Source organism: Podarcis muralis, chromosome 5, assembly GCF_964188315.1.
Source record: "Podarcis muralis chromosome 5, rPodMur119.hap1.1, whole genome shotgun sequence".
NCBI lineage: Eukaryota > Metazoa > Chordata > Lepidosauria > Squamata > Lacertidae > Podarcis > Podarcis muralis.
In genome coordinates, this window is record NC_135659.1 from 52,586,754 (window position 1) to 52,609,276 (window position 22,523).

The following is a 22,523-nucleotide window of genomic DNA, read 5'->3' on the forward strand; positions in this document are numbered from 1 at the left end:
CCTAAATCAAGTTTCCAATTGGTATGGGAGACTATTGTTTACCCACAGTACCAATGGGAGACATTCTGGAATCAAAGAACACTAACAGACAGATCAGAATTGGATTAATATGTAAATACTTTTCTTCTGTATAAGGAAATATGATTGACAGGTATGTTTTTGCCCAATTGTTGGAGAACGGAGACTATCAAAGGCTCATCTGGTGCACCTTTGTTTTTCACAGTGGCCAATGGTGCAAAGCTCAGAGACAACATTAATGCAAAAGCACCCTCCTGCTGTTGTCCCTGAGCAACGGGTATTCAGAAACACACTTCCTCTTATCTTTAAGAGAGAATATTGCTACTGGGACTAGTAGGCCCTGAGATGCAGAATTTAGTGGGGTTTACTCATAGTTCCGATTGGTTGGTGGCCGTCAGATTTTTTTCCAGAATGCCCCTCAGAAATGCCTTGCCCTTGGCACCACAGAGGAAGCCAAGGAAGGGAAACCTACAGTGTGTTTACCAAAAATATGTTTAAGTCTCCCTTTATGTTATGTTTTAAGTTTAGATTAGATTTTCATATGCTTCAATAGCTTCTTGAGGCTTTTCTGAATTAATTGCAGAAACTCTGCAGTCAGGTATTGAACTTTGTGAAATGCAAATACTCATTTTTCCAAGGTCCTGGAAGCCACATAGGTAGGAAGTTAACGGTAACACATTGAAACAAGTTCAAAAAAGGAAATACTTAGGCATTTATTTCCAATATAATGCCTCTTGGGGGAAAACATTGCAAGTTAGCATTAAGTGCAGCGTATACCAGCGCTTTAGCTATCACCTAGCAATAGAGGAAACCAGTATGTTCCTGCTGCACTAAAGTTTTTTAATGCCAAAGTAAGTCTAAAGCTACTGTACGGCATACCATAATGGATTGGTGCAGCTTACTGCTCAATGGAATGCACCCAACTCAAAATTCCTTTGTAAAATATTGGGTATGCCAAACTGTGTTCCATATGCAGCCATGTGCTTGAAATATGGAGAAGGGCTTATGGAAACTAGAGTGTAGCTCATTGCAATAAAAATCTGGCTATGCCTCCATTTCAAGTGTGACCCCTCTTCTTTAATTTTTCATATGAAGTTTAGAATCCCATCACTCTAAATGGTTAGCTTGTATCGAGAATAAAGTTAAAACTATTGGTCTATCATTTGATTCACTGCTTATACCCCCACCGTTAGAAGCATTTCAAACAATCAAGCACAGATTTCTAGAGACTGAATTCCAAAAACTCAGTAGTGCAGCTAATAACTCTTACTCTCCATTAGGGTTAGGGATTCTATCTTCATTTGGCCAGGCCACCATATATTTACATCATCTATGATCCCCACCAACGTAGAGCTTTCTTCTTGGCAAGATTTAATTCTGCAAGGAAAATTCTCAAAAAATCCATATTCAGAAAGGAGCTATCCTTGTGGTATAAAACAGGTTAAAACCATTGCACGTGTTTTATTTTACTACCCATTTTATGCAAAAACCCATGATAAATATTTAAACTCCATGCTGAAAGAAAGGTTAAATTGTCCTGACTTCTCCAGGGTTTCCTTTCTACTGAACAGCTGTAGGCATGAAATTATGGAGAATGTAGCAACATTTCTGAGAGGTGCCATGAAACTTATATCACTATAAGACTTAAGAGGCACTTTTTTAACCTTAATATGTCTGTATTTGTTTTATCTTAAATAATCTCCTTTTATGAACATACACCAATTTTATGCTTTGACTTATATACTTTTGTATCCTTTGTAGGAGATTGATTTATTATGCTTTTAATTGTATCTTGGTTTCACTTTTGTTCTCTGCCGTGTGAATTGTTATACTGAAAAGGTGAGCTATAAATTTTAAAAATAAATGAATAAATAGAATTTTTCAAAATCAATAGACATTCCACTCAGCAGCTAATTTTATGGTTAAGCACAGAGAACGCCTCCCATCCTTTAGATTCATGGTAGTATTTGAAGAAATTACAGATTGCCACCACAATAAAATGCTTTCTATAATCCATTCCCCATAGTCATGCCTTTTTGTGATCCATTTTCCCAACAGCTGTTGCCAGAGGCACTAAATTACAAGGGGATAGTGGACCGTCTTGTTTTAGACTCTGAATGGCACATAAGCTATGGATGCATGGAAATTACACATTTTAGATGCCAGTAGTTTAAAGCAGTCACAATTCTTTTTAATAAGATTAAGGCGCTTTGCTTCATCTAGCTATGCAGCTCGGAAACTAGAAAACAAATCTCTCATACTGCACATCAAATGGAACATGTCCTAACCCACCCTACTGCCCTTCAGCAAAGTGTAATAACTCTTTAGAACTTCAAAATGGATTTTTAAAATGTACATCAAGAAAAAGAGTTACTTTTTGAATTTACATTCTTTTTATCAAAATTGTATCTCCGTGTGTGCAGCAAATATTTATGCATGTTACCAAATCCTTAATGAGAAGTGTCAGAGCTAGCTACCTGACAAACAGCAAAATGCTTGCCATGAGTGGGGTGGGGTGGGGTGGAGTACGGGCATAAAAAACTGCCCCATATCTCTTTTCTACTGTAGACTATCAAAGAGAGAATCACACCTTTCCCAGACCTGTAATGTGATTCTGCACCTTCTTAAGCAACAGCTTACAGTAAATGTAATGTTGGAATCAATTTAAGAGGGCAATTAAATATGCTTGCTTTAAAGTAGGTGCATCTACTTTATTCCTGTACATTTTCACAATGTTTTTTTAGTCTAGGGGTGGGAAATTACAGGTAATGTTAGTTTCATGTTTCTCCCATGCCACTGTAAAATGTTTTGCACTTGTTTTTCTCATAAGATTAGCCACTCCTGAAAGTTTATTGAGATCCTTCAAGGGCTTCCACTCATTACATTTTGGCTTAATTTGAAAATACAAACATGAATACATACACACCCACTCCTACTGGCAAGAAAGTATTATTGAGGAGGAGAACTCAGATATCTTTTATCAATGCAACAGCCCTAGCAACAATCAAGAAACCAACAAGAATCTTGGGACAGCAAACATAAGTGTCACAGAAGCCTGGAGGGTGGCAACATGAGAGAGAACAGACCTTTTCTGCAGTGGCTCCCCATCTATGGAATGCTCTCCCGAGGGAGTCTTACCTGCTGCCTTCATTACATATCTTTAGATGCCAGGCAAAAATGTTTCTCTTCAACCAGGCGTTTGGTTGGTTAACCTTCTATGGGGTTTTATTAATGTGTTTGTGGGGTGGGGCTATTGGTTTTGTTTTTGTTTTTGTATGTATTTTGTATTCTCATTTTGTATTTTTCTGTTGTGAAGCCTGGGATCTTCAGATGAAGGGCAGTATACAGCAGGAGAAGGAGAAGGAGGAGAAGAAGATGATGATGATTCTGGAAAGGTCATGTGTCAATGAAGCTCAACAGTATATACCACCAGAACACACATACAAGGAGAAGGAATATTCAAAAACTGAATTACCAGTGGAAAAAGAGGTGAAGGGGTGAAACTGCATAAAATATATGGAACAGCCCATGGAACCTTAAAAGGCTAGATCTGGGAAAGGTTATGGAACAAGTGTTCATTATTAAACATAGGTAACAGTTTTGATGCTGGATTTATTATTATGGGAATTAGTAAGCTCTAAGCTTTCAAACAACACAAGAATCAAGTGAGTTGCAATTACTTAAAAACTGAGTCTTTATATGATTGGGGTGAGTGCAGAATTAGTATAAAGCTACATTATTAAGCTACAGTATTGAAAGCAATACTTGTTCAAATTTCATTTTCATTCAATTAATCCTAGCACTTTGCCTCACTGGTTGTCTGCCACTGAATGTATTTGTAAGAAGTTATGTAAACAAGTAGCTGGAGAATTAGCAGCAAAGAAGCAGGAGTTAAACTGCAAGTGTTACTTGTGATTTAGTTGTAATGCTAATTTAAGTTTTAATTTGTTGATAGTTTCTTCAGTCTTTGGTTTCCTCTATAAATCGTTGGGTTGTATGTGCAAAATTGGTGCTAGATAGAAGAAAATAAAGACTGCAAGCTGTTTGCTTTGTCAGTCATGTCTTTTAGTGACCTCTCACACAAAATATGTTTACTTCTCTGACCTGACATATTTAAAACTGAGAACTCAGCAATTTGGCACTCAGCACATCCATTTTGTAACATGTATCGGATAACAACGGTGGGGTTTTTTTATTGGTCCGTAGACTGAATTCATAAATTGGCAAGCATAATTGTCATTAAGTTTACACAGTGGGCAAGGCCAAAACTATACAAGCTCAAATCAACTTCAGGTCTCAAAAATTGCCAGACCATAAAAAAGCCTTAACATGTATCCACACTGCCAACAGACTCTGATTATTTCACATAGAAGGGAGAAGTGAAGCTTGAAGAATATCCTAACAGAAACCACCAGTTTTTTTGTTTATGCTTTTAACTACTAACAGAGGTCCAAGAAAGATTGCAAGTCATATATTACAGCATAAATGCATTCAGGATGATCACAACTCCTCCTTTTGTAAACTTGTAATATTATCCTGCTCCAAGGGAACTATGGAATCTATAAATTATATTTCGAAGTTGTATTTTACATTTCTGTTACCCTCCTCCCCCATTTCCCAATTTTCTCCACAGAGCGAGAGTTGTGGGGGAGAGTTCAAAAGTCTGTACTCTGGTTTGCTTCACAAATATTTTCATGGGTCTCTAAGATTATTTGGGCTTGTTATGGGAAAATCCCTGCTCCGATTAACAAATGGCTGAAAGTCTTTAGACACTGCAGAAATGGGCTAATTAACTGACATAATCCATCAAAGAATTGAATCTACCTTAACAATTAATTTAGTAGAAAAATGGGACTCTCTTGCAGGAATGTGCAATGTAATAATAAATGGTTGGAAAGGCATTTTTTGTATAATATATTTCTTATTTCCATATCATATCAAGTAATAACTGTTGAACAGTTTATATATGAAGAGTTTCAAATGAGACACAGCGAAGGGACACAGGGGGGAAAGGTCACCACAGTACATTAACCCCATCTGTAACTCTGTTCTGTGGGGAAGTCCTCCTGCCACAGTAAGCCTGCTTCATCTATGCACAACACAAATTAATTTCATTGAATCTTAAGTAAGAACTTGAGATCCGACAAAAGGCGCTTCTACTCTAGTACAGTGGTACCTCTAGTTAAGTACTTGATTCGCTCCGGAGGTCCATTCTTAACCTGAAACTGTTCTTAACCTGAAGCACCACTTTAGCTAATGGGACCTCCTGCTGCCGCTGTGCCGCTGCAGCACAAGTTCTGTTCTCATCCTGAAGCAAAGTTCTTAACCTGAAGCACTATCTCTGGGTTAGCGGAGTCTGTAACCTGAAGCGTATGTAAACCGAGGTACCACTGTATCCTATTTCCCAACAGTGGCAATCCACATGGTTCCAGGAAGCACACAAACAGGGTGAATATCCTTCACTAAAAAATGGTATTCAGAAATATACTAGCTCTGAATCTGGAGGTTCCATACAACCATCATGACTATTTGTTTATTATTTATTCTACAAAATTAAAAACCGCTTCACAGGTTCAAGTCATCAAAGCAGTGTATACCTAGTCAAAGGTGAGATTAAATATTTTAAAAAAAAAAAAGATAAGGTCTAAAAACATTAGGTGGGATTCAGGGTTGCACTAAGGCAATTGTTTGCTAAACACAAGCATTTCTGCTTTGCCAGATGGAACAATCTCTACTCTCCTCCTCCTGCACAGTCTTCTGGGGGTTCTCCTGCCCCTCTCAAGCAGATTTGGGGATGGCATGGGAGGTGAGGAGGAAGTTTGCTGCACTGACAGGACTCAATGAACTGGCTTCCACTAGTGCAACAACTTAGTTGAATCTGGCCCAGTACAACAATTCCAACGGATGTACAAATAATATTCAATAAATGACTGGTATACTTCCCTGGAAGCCAGACCACCCAAAGGAAAATATGATTAATCTTTTCTTCCTGGAGCTGTTTGAGCTCTGTTGCCAAATTCCATCTCACAACATCTCAAATAGGCAACACCTTTGCCCTATGGCTTGTCCACAGGGAAGACCCCTTTGCTAAATAATAATAAATCACTCATAACTAAGCTTAGACCCAAGCTGTTTGCAAAATTATCTTTTTTCTATCCACGTGTCACAGTTACGATTCTAGGAATTTTTTTCAGATAATCTAGGCAGAATCGAAGAACAATCACTATGTTCTTTTCTGCACTTCTTTGTGAAAACAATAAAGTGACTTAAGAAAACAATGTCAAATATATTTCCCTCTCTGGATGACCACAATATTTATTTATTTATTTATTTATTTATTTATTTTCCACTTTTAAACAAAAGTTGCCAAAGCAGTTATAAATTTTTACCAGGTGGTAAGTCACCTGGTAAAATTTAGTTTGATATACTCTTTTGATGTTAATATAAATCAATAATGTTGACTGACTCGTAAAGTAGTCTTCTTGCTATGAGTGGAATATAATATGCACAATTTCAAAAGAAGGCTTCATATCTAAAAGCATCTGAATGTAGAAAACTGTTTTCAAGTCAAAGACACAGAGAGAAATTTCAGTGTCTGTTATCTTTCAGTGTGCTTTAAATTATACATTGCATCTTGATTCGTGGGGGGAAAGATGGGCAAAGTCTTCAAACATCTTGATTAGGCTCACATTAAATATATATATTTGCAAGTGTTTGCATTCAAAGATAACTCAGATGAATACACCTAACCTTTGGTAATATATTTGTCCTGAAATATTCCAAGGTCAAATCTCTGCACAAGGACATTCAGAAAATAAAACTCAAACCTAATCAGTAACCAAGACTCAGTATAGTCTCCACTGAGATGGATTCATTCACAAAAGAGAGATAAAGAAATACACACACATACACCCTGATGCAAGCAGACACAAGTTCATCCCTCGATATGAAACTGGGCCTCAGTTTTAGATGAGAGATCACAAGCTATTACTGGCCCTTTAAACATTTAACAGCAGAATATTGTTCAAACCTCCAGATCAACACAAATTATCTCTTTTACCTACCTGCAAATCAAACTGTGATCTGAACTAATTAAAAACGCTAAACCTAATGCCGAGATCAAGGGGAGAATTTTCAGCAGAGCATTCTCATTAACCTGTCCCTAATACCTGCAATCGACTTTGCACAGTGTAGAATTAATCCTGTGCAGCTGGAGAAACCCTTTGCAGTTATTTATGACACTGCATCTTAGTCCTAAGCAGAAAGTCATTTCCTAATTGTTGAAAATTAGCTATGTCTTGCTTCTTGGCCACAAATATTCTCATAACTTGTGGATTATGCATTACATCATTACCCCCATTCAGAGCAGACATTTAATTGGAGTTTCTGACAATCCATCTCCAGCTGTGCTCTCAAACCCTAATGATTTATGTCTTCTGATGAAATATATGTAATGACTTCTATGTGCCCTGCGAAAACATTAGCATTAAACTCTGTGGCTGTAGTTATTTGAGCAGGCTTTTATCCTTTGCCAGTAACTACTCTAGATGCAGATTGATTTAAAGATGTGCTACAGTTTCCCAGTTACTACACTGCTTACCACGCAGGCGACACAGTGGTTGAAGAGCTGTATCCTAGAACTTATATAACAGCACGCATCACAAACTGTCCAAATTCACCTGAACCAACGTTAGTTATCATCAGGGCAAGTTTGAGATGTTTCCTAGCATACCAGAGTGCCATGCCAACTTGCAGGCCTCTCCTCACTCAAAAACTTATGAGTTTATCTGACCCCTCACCCAACAAATGTTATCTACACCAACACATATTTATTTAGCTAAACCGAAACATATTACTGTATGTAATGTTTTATTGTTTTCTAAAAAGTAGTAATTGTTCTTCTCTAAAGGAGAGTTCTTTTCATTTTGTTTCATGGAAAAAAAATTTAAATTGAGCTATCTCAAGGAAGTGATTGCTAGAGATGTCTGATACCTTCTTCCTTAGTAAGAGAGCAAGCGTAAAAGTTCAGTGGCTGCTTTAATTCAAGTTAACAGTGACACCCCCCTGCTTTCTCGCAAACATCCTTAAATAGGCTTTTGTTCTGAGAATTTGTCGTGCCAATATATAAGGTTTAGGATGAGTAATTATACTTTTCCATTCAGTGAAAATTCAATAAAGATTTATAATAACTGGATATTTTACTTCCTACAGTATTGACTTATGTATTTCAGCCAAATAGAAATTACTCTGTGCTACCTACTACACTTTCCATGGCACTTGCTGCTTCACCCAATTTGCTGTTATTAGAGATTATTTGGAGGCTAACACTAAAAGAAAGAAATTCAATATTTTTTTACTCAGAATCCAGCTCCTGCAAGTCTGAGTGAAATCTAAGTAGAATAAATTTATGGTGAAAAGCTTTTACCGCTTGGAACCCTGAAGAACAGAAGAAGGTCCTTTCAAAGTAGAGGAAGTGAAGGTACCAAAAAATAATTTTACTTTCTTATGCAACTAAAGCCACTGACTATTTTGCTATATAGTGTATGGAACTTTAGGCAGCTTACAATGCTGCAATGGAATGCTTACCACTGCTTTATATAAAGCCACCCACTTTTCTTGTTAACTAGAGTAATAATGAGCCTTAAGAATGATACAAAAACTTTCCATACAAGAAGTACAAAACCATATTATGCAAAAACCAAATCACAAGCAATTGTTAATTCTGAGAGTATTTTAGACACTAACACAATGGTCAGAGTAATGGAATACTGAATCAGCAAGGCAGTGTGGCTAAAGTATTGTGCACACATTTTGTTTGCTGTAGCACAGGCTTCCTCAAACTTGGCTCTCCAGATGTTATTGGCTTACAACTCCCATGAGCCCTAGCTAGCAGGACCAGTGGTCAGGGATGATGGGAATTGTAGTCTCAAAACATCTGGAGGGCCGAGGTTGAGTAAGCCTGCTGTAGCATTTCCCTATTAGCTTCTTTTCCTGCAGATATATACCAGACAAGGCATTACCTAAGAAAAGAACCAGACCTATGCAAAAACTAGGTAATTGTCACTCTTCCCAGACTTTTCATAAGACCACCCATCTTAATCTGCCTTTACCAAACAAGAGACAGCATCCTGTGGCATCTTGAATAAATTTATTTTGGCATGTGCTTTTAGAGACAATCTTTTTTAACAGCTACATTAAGTGGACAGTGTCCCATTCATATCATATGGCTAAATCCAGCGACTTCCATGTGACAAGAGATTTTCTTGACATCTACCCATCTATTATTTATGTTTGACAAAGGGGGAGAAGAGGAGTTCAGAGAGCTTCCTACCATTATCTGAACATCCTTTACGGCTTTGTTTTAAACATCATGCTAAGCCAAAGCTTAACCACAGTTCCTTAGAGGGGGGGAAAATGCTTAAACCAGAAGTCATCAAACAATTGTTTGCCAGTGCTGCAAGCATTTGACTAGTTTTCATCCTGCCTAATTCCCACCTTCTTCATACTCCTGCCAGGACCAGCACAAGATATTTTACTGCCTGAGGTGAACCAGAAAATGGTGCCTCCCCCCCCCCCCCAGCCATGTATCACTGCTACATTTGCCTAGCTGGGAGCTGGAGAGGCCCTTTCAAAGCTCTTTGCAACAGACTGAGAGGTTTCCTGCAAAAGATTACAGGCAACTCCACATTTACACGGAGGTTATGTTCGGAGGCACTGCACGTTTAAGTGAAATCATGTATACTGGGAACACCATTTAAAAAGCCTGCGAACACTATCTAAACCTCTGGAAACCCTTGAAAAACCAAAAAAACAAACATCCACCAAACTCTACCACAATCACTCCCTCTAAACCTCCTTGCTCAAACTCCATCTCTCCACAGGCATTCTTGTGGGATTGCTAGATGCTATTTTCACACTGTTTTTGCCATTTTCACACCCCTCCTAGGGTTGCCATACGTCTGGAATTTCCTGGACATATCCGGAATACTGCTGTCTCTAGCAGTGTCTGGGCAGAAATCGGTGAAACGTCCAGGAAAATCCAGACGTATGGCAGCCCATGTCAGCAATGCTGTTTTTGCAATTTTGCTTTAAAAAGCTCAACAACTTTTCTGTCTGGATTTTTACTGTTTGAAACCCCTCCAAACTGCCAAGAGCCTGCTGCCTGAGGCAGTCCCCTTGCCTTATCAGTGCTTCGTCACTTTACTATACCTCTCCCTAATGGTGGGCTGCAAGAGAACAAGGATGTGGAAACATCCCCCCCCCCCCGAGTTCTTTGTCCACTTTTGTTTCAAACACCCTGCAAAAAAAGAAAGTTGGAGGGGGAACCCATGTTCTTTCACAAGCAAGAGTCTATACTTCAGAATATGACACACGCCTCCTGAGGAAAAGCGAAGAAAAGTGAGACTGCTGTGTAGGTTCTAGGAATGTCCCAAAGGGTGAAGTGTGCTACTAACATCACCTCACTTCAGCAATCTCATTTCCTTTCCTGTCCATCCTCAGAATGCTGTTGATTCCAAGTTGGTCTGAGATGTCCCACTTGCCTTAAAAAATAAAATAAAATTAACCCAGCCTTTGGGCTTTCTGATGTGCTTAGAATGCAGCTCAGCTGTAAGCCCCATTACACTTAATTAAGTTACTTCTGAGTAGACAAGTATAGAACTGAACTGCAGTGAGGAGGAGTAAAGGAAAGAGGATAATAAAAATTCTGTTTTGAAATGGAGAACAGTAAAACGGCTGCTGGGCGGGGGACTTCAGATAAATTTATTGGGGGCTTGGCACATCTTAAATAGCATAACAAGGTGGATATCTCAGCTAAGGCATTTATCTTGCTTTAAAAAACATTTTTTTCAAGGCCCACTCTCACATGCACAGACATGACATGTAAAATGCTAGTAACAGGCTTTTAAACACTTTAAAGAGAACTGATGAAAACCAGTCATAATGAACATCAGCCTCTTTAACTTTCCATTTAAATTTTCATCTCCACTCCACACCCAGCTGTGCAGTAAAGGCAGGTGAGGTTAGAGAAACTTCTGTAAAGTGAGCAGACAGAGAAAAAGTCTCTTTTAAGATGTCATTATGTGCTGTGGCTGTGAAGCAAAGGCTGCAGGTAGAGGAGTTAGGTTTGAAAGAGATCCTGTTACTAGGTAGACTTAGCAGTGACATCATTATATCTAACAGCCAGCGAAAGCTGCAGAAAATGGAGAGTGGTTTCATTTTTCTGCTGCTCTTGGTTAGCATCTCTAGTTTTAAGGGCCATTTGGGAAAACAAATCATGTTTAAGCTAAAGTTGAAGAACTAGCTTACAAGCAATGATGAATGATATTTAAAGTCAGTAAACCAACAGCAAAGCATGACTTAATTTCAATAGCAAGTCATAGTTAAAGCACTGGGATGGGTTTAAACATAACATGAAACCATGGCTTATTAAAACCATGGTTTTAATATTGTGTGCAAACTATTTATTAAATTTATATACCACCTTTCATCTGAAGATCACAGGATGCTTCACAACATAAAAATACAAAATGAGAACACAAAATCCATAACAAAACAACCAACCAAACTAATAACCCCACCTCCAGAAAACATATGAAATGCCATAGATTGTTTAATCAGTTAAAGGACTGGCTATAGAGAAATGTTTTTGCCTGGAGCCTAAAAATATGCAATGAAGGTGCCAGGTGAGCCACCCTGGGAAGGGCATTCTACGAATGTGGAGCCACTGCCGAAAAGCCCTGCTTTTGTGTTACCACCGATTGGACCTCTTGTGGAGGGGCTCATGAAGAAGGGCCTTAGATTATGGTTGCAGGGTCCAAGTTGGTTCATATGGGAAGTTACAGTCCTAGATATTGTGATCTTGAGCCATTTTAGGCATTACAGATCAAAACCAGCACTGAATTGGGTCCAGAAACAAATTGGCAGCCCGTGCATTCAGTACAGAATAGGCGCTATATGCTTAAACTGTCTTGGCCTGGTGAGCAACCTGACTCCCAAATTCTGCACCTGCTGTAGTTTCCAGTCTCTTCAGAGACAGCCCCACATATGTTTCAGCAATATAACCTAGAGATTACCAGAACATGGACAACAGTAGTTAGGCTATTCCTGTCCAGATAGGAGTATAGGTAGGCTATCAGCAGGAGCTGATGGAAATCACAACAAAGGATCCAGGATCAGTGTTAGAAACTGGTATAGGAATGCTAGGAGCCATGTGGCTCCTGGGACCTAGGTTGTGGATGCCAAAGCAAAATGTCTAGGGACTGCCCCACTGCCAAAAGATAGAAAAATAAAATTTGCTGCCAGGTGAATCAGGTGGTCCGCAGGGTAGTGTGGCAGCTACCCTGCAGACCACCTGATTCACATTTGTCAATGTATTGTTTGTCAATGTATTACTGACATTCATCAGGTTACGATGGAAGTTTTTACTACAGTTACGAATATATGGATTCTGACCATTACATATCTTTTCAGGATCTTCTTCTTTTTGCTTTGGTTTGAATTATGGGAAGATACATTTCTCTAATTAGAAAGGAAAGCGATTGATTTTAACAGGTTGCTCTCAGTGAACATAGGACCTATTATGAGCAGAATTGTTCAGCTTCGTAGTAAATATATGCTATAAAGGTCTAGCACATCTGGAACACTCATTGATTTACAAAAGGAGTAAATTATTGTTCTTTTTTTCCTGCACATAAATTTACTATTAATAAGGATATTTCAAAAATAGGGTTACTAACAAGGCATCTGTCAGGACTTGTTCAGGAAAAAATATATTCAGAATAGTAAGATATATTGCATTTGCATTTATAGCCATCTTAGTTTATTTTTCCAATGACACAGTGCCAAATCAATGAAAAATAATGTTTCTGTTATCAGCATCCGTTTTTATAGCTTCTTTTTCTTGTGTGGATTTCTATTCTCTCCACAAAAGGACAAAGCAGCTGCTGTTCTATGTTCTTGATGCTACACACTGTCAACATGGGCAGTGGCAGACTCAAATTTGAAACCTGGCTTCATTCAGATATATAAAGATCTTGCTTCCAACCACTCCATCTGTGAACACAAGTGACTTGTGCCACTACAGCTGGAGAGGAGGCATTATTTTTAACCCCTGCTCTGCTTGCTGATTTATTTTAACTAAAACAATTTTATCATGCCTTTCCTCAAAAGACTTCAAGGTCGCTTACATTCAAAACAATACAATTCCCACTTCAGTGGGCAAAAGTGACAATTTTTAAAGCAATAAAACAAGCATTACAGTAATTCAACTTGAACTCAGCGGCTGCATTTACACATAACACTAAGCCATGCTTTGCTAAAAAACCAGTGCTTTTAATGGCAGTACACACTGGTATACAGCACCAGCACCTCCCCCCACCCCAAATCAGAGCCTGGGAAGCTTCTGCCCAGCTTAGGGAGGGAGGCATGATGCCCTGGAAGGGTCCAAGAGCCCTTCCTTGCATGGTGAGTACCAGCACCCTTTTTCTAGAGGGAAAAAAGCACTTCTTTAACCTCGGTGTGTACAAGAAACCATGAGTCATCTCACAAATGAACGAACCTAGAAAGCTGCCTTCTACATTGCCAGCATGCTGGGTCCATATTGTCTGGCATAGCTGCAGTTCTCCAGGGCTTCGAACAGAAACCTTTCCCAGGCCTACATGGAGATGCCAGAGCTTTGTTAACGGAAAAAATCCGAGGGCTCCCTTGGACAAAACAAAGACACCAACCAGGATAACTTGGAGCAAAACAGCAGCCTGTAGGCTTGGCCTTTATTGAACTGATGCATCAGGGTGTTCCCCTCACTTGCAGGAGAGAGGAAAGACCCAGAAAAATAGTGTGCAAGGTCTTATAAAAACTTTTGAAATTCCCCTCCTCTAGGTCAAGCCCACCCCTAGAAACATCATGCATACATTACAGAAAGGAGGGGTTGAGGGAGGAGTTGGTGGTAACCTGAGTGTCTTGTCACCTGGCTGGTTCCTCCTTTCCCCCCTCCCCATGAGTCACTTCCAGGAGACAAAGGGGAGTTTGCAGTTTCATGCCCCCTGAGGGAAGATCTGATCATTGTCCTTTGTTTCAGTCCGTGTTGAATCCACTCCCATATGCAAGTTCTTTGTGGCCTTGATTGTCTTCTGTCTGGGATCATCTGGGCAGGGCTCCTGCAGATGTGCTGAGATGTGCTGAGATGGTGGAGGGATTATGGCTGACCAGGAATAAGTCACCCCCCTTTGTTAGTCCTTGTCATATGGAGTAAAATAAAAATGGAACAGTGCACATCCGATGTATGGTTGATTTTCTATGAATTTATAACAGAAATGTGGCGTATGTAGTGTGTGAGTGTGTGTGTGTGTGTGAAGTTTGTACAAGCAGAATGATTGGGGTGGGGGGGTTCCTGCTACAGCTTGAAGCAAAGTGTAGGAGAATTTCCTCATTTTATTTCATCTCTGAATCCATTTTTATTTTATTTTTTTGCAGTTAGAGCTGAAAATCTGTGTATGAGCTTGACTAAGCCTTTTCTAATAGAACAAACAGGCTGTTTTAAGTATGTGCAAGCCTCTGTTCTCTTGCACTTCCTAGAAAAACTGAAAGGAATTGAACATAAGAAGATAAGTTATGACGATGGAGAACAATACACTAGGAGATTGGCCAAGCATCATAATTACACTAACTCTTAGGTTAAGAAGAGAACAAAAATATGAACATAGAGAACTGAAAGCAGACACTGCAGACCACTAATTCACAGAGCAATTCGAAGACAATGTAAACAGACACTGATCTCTGAATAGTTTACTATGATGACAGTGTTGTAATTGTGTACTTGTGATTGCTGTAACTGTCTGATTGGTCAGGTGGTAATCACCTATGTAGTTGGATGTGTATAAAAGATGATGCCTGAAAGCATTAAAGTGCAGCCTCCCTCTGATTTTTTTAAGGAGGCTGACTCTGTGTACATTTGTATTATTAAAGGCCTAATTCTTCTCTTAAAGCCTGTGTTTATTGATATTCCCTTGGGAAACCTCGGATAGGATGAATCGCTTACAAATTTCTCCAACAAAAGCAGATGCTCTACTATTGAATTATGACCCTTTTGCCATGCCTTCACTAAGAAAGGCACACATGTGCTTTCAGATCACCAACAGAAGCTCTGTTGGTACAGCCTGGTGAGCATCTGGGTGGAATAATCAAGGAAACCATGGTTAAGCAGGAATGTTGGGTTCAGATATAATACCAAACCATATTTAAAACAAGACATCATTTGTAATAAAAAAAATGGCTTTGTATTGTTGATTTTGTCAGAAAAACCATGGATAGTCTGCTGACTGCAAACCAGGCCAGTGTTATGGATCGTAAATTGCTCCTCCATTTGTATCAGGAGCAGGGAGCTCCACTATCTCCTACTCCATCTGCAAGCCCCTGCCCCTGCAACATATTGCACTACAGTGGTACCTCGGTTTAAGAACAGTCCTGTTTAAGAACAATTCGGTTTACGAACTCCACAAAACCGGAAATAGTGTCCCGGTTTGAGAACTTTAGCTCAGTCTAAGAACAGAATCCAAATGGTGGAAGGGCACAGGTGGCAGGAGGCCTCATTAGGGAAAGTGCACCTCGGTTTAAGAACAGACTTCCAGAACGGATTAAGTTCGTAAACCAAGGTACCACTGTACACTCCAAAGGGTCCCTTAACTCACAAAAGCAGGTCTATACAGAGTCAGGAGGTCTTTTAGAAAACATACAAAGCCCTAAACAACTCAGGACTGGCTAAACAAGACTTTCCACATGGCTCAGTAGTTTATTGGCAGGCAGTGCAGTTTCTTCAGCATAGGAAGCCGCTGAAATCCTACCAGTTACTGTCATTTTTCACCCCTGAATCATTATTTCAGGGTTTTTCCCCTAAAAGTTTTCATGCTTCTCAACTTTCAAAGCTGAAAATTTGATTTCCCATTTCAAATGCTCATCATACTGTACCCCGAAGCATTTTTAAACAGAGGTTGGCAATGCTAACATCTTTACCATAAATGGAGCTTAAAAAGAGGAAGCAGAGCCTGCAAGAGTGAGTGTGGTAAAGGTGAAAACAAGAGCTCAAAACCTGTGCAAGTCATGAAGTGTTCCAACTAATTGCAAGTTAAAGAATTTTTAAGAGCCTACACACAATTCCTAGCTCTCAACTTTTGCTTTTATCATCTTCATACACTCAGCTCTAATCATCCTTTTCAGTTCTTGTTTGTACCCAAAATAAACTAACAGAGTAGTCAACGTAATGACATCAAATGCAGTGCACATTTTTGTGGTCTGCAAAAGACAAACACAAGTGCCATGTATGAAAAGTATAAAGGAACCAGAAGATGGAAAGCGGCAAAACATAAAATATGCATTTACGCATAAATTCTTTACACAGGTGAGATAAGGCCTTTATAGTCAAACTGGGGGTGTTTTAACACATAAATTACTACATTTCACAGAAACTGCAGAAGGTTTTCTATTTCATATCAATCCCTAAAGTATAATCTTTATGAATATAAGCGAAACATGTACCCTCACATCTGTTTTATTTGCTCTAAATTCTATTCTCGGGCACTTTCAAGACAAAATCAATGCTACAGCTAATATACACTACAGAAAAGCAAATCTTCCTTTCTAACTGGTAACAATAACTTTTATTAACTTTGGAAATAAAATTAGTAATGATTCCCGAAATTGATTTTGATAATTCAAATACATACACTAAAACATCATTCCGCTGCTTGAGACTTCAGAGAAGAGTCACTCTGTTGAACGGCAGAGCAACCTCCATAAATTATTAGACCAAAAAGGGAAGATTCATGAATTGTAAAGAGGTAGTTTTTATTTGAGGCATCTACCAATTCAGTGCAAAGGGACGCGGGTGGCGCTGTGGGTAAAAGCCTCAGTGCCTAGGACTTGCCGATCGAAAGGTTGGCGGTTCGAATCCCCGCGGCGGGGTGCGCTCCCGCTGCTCGGTCCCAGCGCCTGCCAACCTAGCAGTTCGAAAGCACCCTCGGGTGCAAGTAGATAAATAGGGACCGCTTACTAGCGGGAAGGTAAACGGCGTTTCCGTGTGCGGCTCTGGCTCGCCAGATGCAGCTTGTCACGCTGGCCACGTGACCCGGAAGTGTCTCCGGACAGCGCTGGCCCCCAGCCTCTTGAGTGAGATGGGCGCACAACCCTAGAGTCTGTCAAGACTGGCCCGTACGGGCAGGGGTACCTTTACCTTTTTACCAGTTCAGTGCATCTATTTGCTTCATGGAACACTGGGACATTCCCAGGGAACTTCTTTCTAAATTCATGGTTCCACAATCTGAGGCAGAGTTCACATAAATATAAGCAGATCACATAACATAAATCTCTCATGATTTTTTAGTATGGAGTGCCTTATTACTGTACTATTCATACACATTTTCATAACAGATGTTTACAAAGGGGACCTGGAGAACTAGCTATTAAGCTAAGGCAAGAGCTAATATTTTGGCAAAAATACTTTAATCTCCATTCGACAAACACTTCCAATGAAGTGATATGCAGACTGAAGGGAAAGTAGGCAATTATTTAGAAATCCGTTTTTCCTAGGATTGGCATATTATTGTAAAACAAAACAAAGAATGTGTAAGTGATTTGTCAACATACCCTAATTTCAGCTGGCAGTTGCTCCTGCCCTTGTTTGTAGCTTTACAGAAACTTCTGTGGATTGTCCTGCCCAGAGGGTATAATTCAAAGGGGGGTGGAGTGGAGCTGCCTTTGATGTGTCTGGGAGTTAGCCATGGGTCAATAGTGATCCTGGTATGTTATGCTTGTTATACCCTCTGCCTAGAATACTGTCAAAGAATTTACCCAAGAACATATCCCTCTTCAGCCTTTGAGAGGGCACTCTCTTCTTGGGAGGGGAAAAACAAGCAGTCCACAAAGGATGCAGCAGGGGGAGAGGAGGGAAGCAGGACCATTCTACCAGCTCTGCTGATGGACCAGTCACATTTGCCTTTTCGTCAACAGTCACCTAGCTCCAGACATTACATCAGGCTTCAGAAGACAGAAAATGAAAATGAAAGCTCCACTGACTTTACTGTAAGACCAACTCCTTTTGGGTTCTTCTCTTTTTCCATCACAGCTCGTCAGTCTATGGACTTTGTACATTTAGGAACTGGTGCCTAGCATTTCTCATCCTCCCTCCCCATCCCTTTTCTCCTTTGTGTCCTGTCTTTTCACAGATTTTAAGGCAAGAACTAGCTTGAATTTTTTTGTTCGGGGGGCCCTTTCTGGCTGAAGAGCAGGCTAAAAATGTGGCAAATAAATTCATTAAATGGACAGAGGGGTGCTGGCACCTTATAACACCCTGAAGCATTCTGTCAAAAACCTGTATAAAACGGGCTAATACAAACCATGCAGGTATGCAGTTCCATGATACCTAATCAGCAACATTGGCACAAAGTAGTAAGCGTTCTTGTAATATTAACCAACAGTCACAGTAACTGAGGTGGATACACCATAATGATGTCTGGGTGATCACTTGGTGCACATAGTTTGGTGGAACACTGAGGAATGAGAGATGACTACAAAAACACCTCTCTCACACATTCACATTCACGACTGCTGCTGGCTGGATTCAGTGGCACCAATCCTTGTCAAGCTGTACTGGCCAAAATTACAAGGAAACAGCTATTTTACAGGGAAGGAGACATTCACATATATTGCCAACTTTATTTTCTGAATGATTTTCTGAGGCATTTTACACAAAGACAACTGAGGGGAAAGAAGTCAGCAGTACCAGTGGTGAGGCAGCAACTTCACAGCTGCCCCAACCAGATCCCTCTTTTGCGACAAAATACTATATGGCTTTCCCACTCTGGTCTCTTCAAACTTGGTATCTCTTAAACATTTTAGATTATCTGACCACTGAGGTTCTTTCTCAGAGTTTACAAGCACAAATGAAATAGCCTTGTCAGTAATGATGTAATAAAGCTGACTGAAGTCTCTGTTGCTCTGCAGTGACGATCCTCTGCAAGGAAAAGCTGAAAGCAGAACATAACATGCCCAGCATAGCAGATTTGCACTACCAACCACCACAAATCTGCCAGTGAAAGAGAACGCTGGGTCACAAAGCAAGCGACCTGAAAACTCAGCATTATGCAAAATCTGAACTACATGTATTCAGAAGGCATCCAAATTATTTGAAGTTTCACACCATAGTGACCTCACTGGGGTGAAATTACCTTCCTTGAATTATGCAGGCAGCTCAGAATATTGCAGTGTATTTTCGATGCTCTATAAAATGAATTAGATGCTTTAATTTAACATATTACACAGGCAAATGTCATAGGTGAAGCAGGCTTGGTTTGGTCAGGGTGAAGGGGGCCAAATGTCAATACCAGTGTGCTGAACAAACTCTGACTTAAAATATGTGTAGAAAAAACAACCAGAGTAACAAAAACCTAACCTTAGTAGCTTTCCCTGCTGAATGAAGGCAAAGCAGTAGACCTTTATTCAGTAGGACAGTCGAAGCTTCCACAGCAACATGGTGTCAAACCAAACACCAGGCTCATGTTCACTGTCCTACTGAATAAAGGTCTACTGCTTCAGGAGATTTTTACAATACACCCATTAAAAAATGTGTGTCTGACCTACCCTCAGGCTTACACCAAAAGGCTATTTCCAAGAAGGCTATTTCACTATGCAATGCAAAGCTGACCCGCAAAGCAGCATTCTCATCCAATGTGCACAGTTTACAGCTGTTTATGGTAGCAATGCTCTACCCTCTGACAGGTTTATTTGTGTAACTGTTTATGTTTTCATTATGTTCTGTGATCTGCTACGTGGAACTTATGTTTAAGAGGATCCTACTGTATCTAAGGTGTTTACTAAGATTTCCAACAGCTTAACTACAAAAGAAAGAAAGAAAGAAAGAAAGAAAGAAAGAAAGAAAGAAAGAAAGAAAGAAAGAAATGCTGCCTGAGAAGGGTTATACCTGCAGCTATTATATTTACTCATTCATAGACACCCCAATTGTAATTTATTATGCTATTTACCACATTAAACTGAAAGGGTAGAGAAAAACGACAATCAATGCTCTTTTATAATTTCTGGCTTAAATATTATTTCTGATTTAAATAAAGTGCTCCTGGCTAAATAGGCAGCTTTATAAAATATACCTCTTAGTATTTCTGAGCAGTATGTTCATTTATTATCAATGGACTGACTATACTGAAAAATATAAACAGGACTCTGGCTTGCAGAGGGGAAGGGTCACAGATCTCTTAGCTCATTAGCAGAGTAAATGCTATGCAAACATAAAGGTCACAATTTCTAAAGGCTCTGTTTCTATCATCTCCAGTTAAAGGATCTCCAGTAATTGCTATAGGAAGAATCTCATTCCAAGCCCATGAGAGCTGTTGTTAGAGATCTAGATGGGTAAGTGGCCTGACTCAGTAGAACACAGCTTAGGAGGGGCTGGGGCTGGGGCTGGGGTTGGGGGGAGTAATAAGAAGCGGTGTGACTCAGTGGCAGACCTCATGCTTTACACAAAAATCTCTGAGGTCCAATTCTTGACATCCCATTCCATGTAGGGCTGGAAAATACTCATCTTTAAATCCTAAACAGCTGCTGCCAGGGAGATGCTGAAGCTGATGGAACAGTGGCCTGAGAGTGGCTTATGTTCCTAAAGGCAAAGGGAAACTGTTTCAGGGAAGGGCTAGAGCTCAGAAGCAAGGCACATGCTTTGGATATGAAAGGTGCCATGTTCAACCCTTGGTATCTTCAGGGAAAGCTGGGGGAAAGCATTGTCTGAAATCTTGGAAAACCACTACCTTGCCACTGCTTGAAGTGGCAGCTTAGCTCACCTCAGCAGCTTGCCAGCATTCCCTCTGAAATTTTAGAAAGAGTGCCCAATGAGAGCAACACATTTGTCATAATACACTGTCATTCTTCCCGCGGGGTGGGGGTGGATGGCTGTCTCCATTGGCCAAGAGGTGGCAATAGTATTTTATAACAGCTTATTCTATATGTTGGCTATGCAGCAAAATGATAGTGAACCCAAGAGATTGCAGCGGATAAGCCAAGACCGGCAAGAGTCACAGCTAGACTTGTTAACATTGCTTGCTACAAACAGCAAAAGGCAAAGCAGGGAGCAGATATGATGGAGCAGGGCCTTTTCTGTAGTGAGACCCTGACCATAAATCTAGACTAGCTTCATCTTTGTTTGTTTTTAAGCAGGTCATTAAAACTTTTCACTGTTGTTCCACATAGCTTTTGAATTATTTTAAAGGTAATTCATTCCATTCCATTCTGTGTTTTTTTTAAAATATGGTTTTATTAAATCTGTTATGAAATCGTTTTAAAGTTTCTAAGTTAAGGTTTTTATATTTTAGGACACTTAGGGATTTTTGTCTTGACAGGCAATTGATAAATAAATAAATGGTTTGTGTTGTTCAACAAAGCTTGCTCGTATCTACTGTGAGATGAAAGACGTAATGAAAATACAGCACTATGGCCTGATTCAAGTACAATCATGCCGTGCTACATCACCTATGTGTTCAATTCATGAGAAATTAGTACTTCAAAAGACACACACTTTTATTCCCAACCACTTCTATGGCACCTAACTCCAATTCCACAATGTAAACATTAAACATTTGAGGAAGATTAAGAGTTAGTCTCTGTTAAGCCCATTCCATGCTGCAACAAAGACGGCATTTTTATCAGTTTTTTTAGCATGCAGAGCACCTGGACTAGGAGACAGACAAGAGATCTGCCTTCGATCTTAGAAGAAATATGCCACAACGTATTTCAACCTGCAACATTCATCTACTAGAATGCCAAACTGTGAGCTGAAATATTTGCCTTTGTAATCTCATTATCTATAGCAAATTCTGTTGTCTGCTTCTAATTTATGAGCAGTGATAGAAAAGGCTAAAATGCAGAAGCAACAAGTTAAATCCAAGGGGTAAAATATCTAAATGAATCATGACTGCAACCAAAAACCTACAGTCATACCTCGGGTTGCAAACACTGCGGGTTGCACGTTTTCGCGTTACGGATCACGCCGAACCCGGAAGTACTGGAGCGGGTTACTTCCAGGTTTCAGCGCTCGCGCATGCGCAGAAAACCAAATCACGCTTTGCGAATAAGCATCGGATCGCGTCACGTGCGTGTGCAGACACGGCACTGCGGATTATGAACGTGCCTCCCGCATGGATCATGTTTGCAACCCGAGGTATGATTGTACAAGTCATCTTCCAGTTGTTCACAAGCAGTTTACAGTGCAGCCTATGGGTGAGTTCACCAAATTGTCCCTGTATGAAGAACCCTACTACTAAAAACACATTGGGAATTTTATAATTGCATGGGGAAAGTTTTCTACCACCTTTCCCCCCTTGATTTCACTATTCAACGCAGAATTCTTGATTTAGAATACATCTATAAATAGTTAAGATTACATACATTTAATATTGCAAACATTTGCAGCAATTTATGGGTTCATCATAGGCATCTGCTTGGCCTCTATA

The 22,523-nt window shown here is 39.8% G+C and overlaps 1 protein-coding gene across 14 annotated transcripts in view; it reads right to left on the reverse strand.

Annotated features, from left to right (window-relative positions):
* The window catches only part of PTPRF (protein tyrosine phosphatase receptor type F), a 467,761-nt gene that overhangs the window by 375,453 nt on the left and 69,785 nt on the right, over window positions 1-22,523 (reverse strand). The window lies entirely within an intron of this gene.